Genomic DNA, 3531 nt, shown 5'->3' on the forward strand with positions numbered 1-3531 from the left:
AAGAGGCTGTCTTTTCTCCATTGTATACACTTGCCTCCTTTGTCATAGATTAATTGACCATGGGTGTCTCCTTCATTTTGGAAGGACAGCTTTGCCAGGTAAAGTCTTCTTGGTTGGCAGGTTTTTCTTTTAAGACTTTGAATATATCATCTCATTCTCTCCTGGCCTACAAGTTTCTGCTGAAAAACACACTGATAGCCTTATGGGATTCCCTTATATGTGAAGAGTTTCTTTTCTCATGCTGCTTTCAAAATTCTTTCTTTGTTTTTGATTTTTTACATGTTTATTATAATGAGTCTTGGTGAAATCCTCTTTGGATTGAACTTGGGAACCTATGAGCTTCACATAGATGTCCATATCTATCCCCAGATTTGAGATGTTTTCAGCTATTATTTCTTTAAATAAGCTTTCTGTTCCCTTCTCTCTCTCTTTTACTTCATGGACCCCCCTAATGTGTTTCACTGGATAATGTCCAATAAATTCCATATGTTTGCTTTAGTCTTATTCATTTTGGGGGAGGGGGGGTTGTTCATCTAACTGGATAATTTCAAATGACTTATATTTGAGTTCACAGGTTCTTTCTTCTGCTTGATCAAGTTTTCTGTTGACATTCTCCACTGCAATTTTATTTTAGTCATTGAATTCTTCAGCTTCAGAATTTGTTTGGTTCTTTTTCATAATTTCTATCTTTGTTGACTTTCTTGAACATGGATTTTTTTCCTGATATTATTTCATTTTGTCTATCCTTTCTTATAGCTTGCTGAGCTTCCTTGAAAAAATTATTTTGAATTCTTTGTCCATCAAGTCTTCAATCTCCATTTCTTTGGAGACAGTTATGGAAAATTATTGTGTTCCTTTGGTACTATCATTTCCCTTGATTTTTTTCATGTTTCTTGTAGACTTGTCTTGATGTCTGCACAAGTTTGATGCAACAGTTATCTCTTCCAAATGTTATGGACTGGCTTTGGTAGGGAAAGATCTTTATCTACCAGTGGGTGTGAGGGCACTGGCTGGGTGGGGTGTGGTGGTTTCAACACTGGGGAGGGTGCAGCAGCATAGTCTCCATGCAGCTCTGTCAGTGAGGCCACAGGTCTGGGGTGTGGGTGCTCTTGCTGCAGAGCTCATGCTCTAGGCACAGGCACTCGTGGACTGGCTGCTGAGTCAGAATTTGTAGCATGGGCATGGGCAGAGCAGCCACAAAGCTGAGGTCTGGAGTATGGGCACTCATAGTGGCTGCAGCTCCAGATCCAGGGTGTGTGCAGGATTGTGGGGGTGGGGCAGACCTGGTCTTGGGGTGGTGCAACAGTGGCTGCTTTATGGGAGTGGGTGAGCATGCAGCAATGTCTCCCTCTCCAGGGCTTCACTGCAGTGATGGCTGTTGGTTGCATCAGTGGCAAAAGCTGCTGGTGCCGGCCCCTAGGCTCCACACCGATGAACACTATGGGGCCCTCAGCTGTGAAAACTATAGGGAGTCTGCAGCTGTCCGCTGCCACAAGGGCCACTGGAAACCATGGTGTCACCTGATGCATGGCTGATGCTGAGAGTTCCCACCGTTCCTTTTTGTTCTTAGCCATTTCCAGAAATCTCACTTATGCCAATCTCCCCAGCAATTCTTTGTTTACATTTATTCTCTGCTTTTTGTTCCACTGTGTTGCTGCAGGTTCTTATTGCACTCATGAGCCCTTCCAGGGTTATTTTCATTCATGGATAGCTGTCTAATTGTTGGGTTTGAAGGGGGAGCAAAGGCTCATATCTCCTATTCCATTATCTTGCTGACATCACTCAAGGAAAGCCACTTCTGTTCTTAGTTTGCCAAGACTTATTATCATGAATGGTGTTGAATTTTGTCATATGCTTTTTCTGTAACTTATATGATCATATTTTTTAACATATTGACATGATGGATTACATTAATTGATTCTCAAATGTTGAACCAGCCTTGCATATTTGGAATAAACCATCTGATTATGGTATTTAATTTTTTTAATAAATTTTGGGTTCAAGTTGCTAATAGTTTATTGAGGATGTTTACATCTATATTCATGAGGGATATTGGTCTATAGTTTTCCTGTCTTATAGTGTCTTTATCTGGCTTTGATATTAAGGTAATACTAACCTTATAGAATGTTTGCACTCTGCTTCTGTTTTCTGGAAGAAATTGTGGAGAATTTATATAATATTTTTCTTAAGTGTTCGGTAGAATTAACCACTGAAATGGGCCTGGCACTTTCTTTTTTTTTTGGAAGTTTCTTAATTATTGATTCAGTTATTTTAATAGATACAGGCCTATTTAAATGATCTGTTTTTCTTTGTATGAGTTTTGGTAGTTTGTGTCTTTCAAAACATCAGTCAATTAAATCTAAGTTATCAAATTTGTGAGCATAGAGCTGTTCATAGTTTTCCTTTATTATTCTTTTGACATCCAGGGGATTCGTATTAATGACTCCTTTTTCATTTATGATATTAGCACTTTGCATCTTTTCTTTTTTTCTTGGTAACAATTTTTTTTTTAATAAATTTATTTATTTTTAATTTTTATTTTTGGTTGCGTTGGGTCTTTCACGGGCTTCTCATTGCGGTGGCTTCTCTTGTTGCAGAGCACAGGCTCTAGGCACACAGGCTTCAGTAGTTGTGGCACACAGGCTCGGTAGTTGTGACATGCGAGCTCTAGAGCGCAGGCTCAGTAGCTGTGGCACACGGGCTTAGTTGCTCCGCGGCATGTGGGATCTTCCAGGACCAGGGCTCGAACCCATGTCCCCTGCACTGGCAGGTAGATTCTTAACCACTGCACCACCAGGGAAGCCCCAACAATAATTTTTTAAATCTCTGAATTTTAAAATTTGCTTCTGTACAAAATGTCATTATTCACTTTGTCAAAATTTCTCTTATTTTTAAAATAAACTTCCTTGGGGTGTATATTGGATTGACTCCCTCTTGATGAGATGCATAGTTCTTCAGATATCATTTTGTTCCAGGGCAAGGAGCACCCGCCAGAGATAGATTCTAGACTCAAACGGTCTAATCTACAACAAATTAAAATCCCACTTAACTGAAGAAACATCACAAATAACCCCAAGGCTTTAAATAAAATGTCAGGGCACATTTTTTTGAGACTGTTTCCATGAGGTCATTTGTTTTCAGTCCTACTTTCTGACATATTAAATCATAGTGTAAAGAATGTTCCCATGCCATGCCTCAAAAAGTTTGCAACTGTCTATAAAGAAAAAAATTATTAGTCTACAAGTTTGTACAAATCCAACAACATTCTACATAAACCTTACTGTCACCCCATTCTCAGTCTCTTTATCTTCTTGTAAAGTTTGTTATACTCACATGCAAAGAAAATTTAATATCTTCAATGGAAAACATTCAACCACTGGCTAATTCTCTTCAGATTTCTCTATATGCTAGGAAATAATTATTTTATTACGGAGGTAGAGTGGTAATCTGCTCCCAAAGGTAGAGAAATGGATTAAAACGTGATTATCCAAATAAAATCAAAATGAATAATTAGAAGACATGATTTAAGCT

This window comes from Eschrichtius robustus, chromosome 4 (assembly GCF_028021215.1).
Source record: "Eschrichtius robustus isolate mEscRob2 chromosome 4, mEscRob2.pri, whole genome shotgun sequence".
In the NCBI taxonomy this organism is placed as follows: Eukaryota; Metazoa; Chordata; class Mammalia; order Artiodactyla; family Eschrichtiidae; genus Eschrichtius; species Eschrichtius robustus.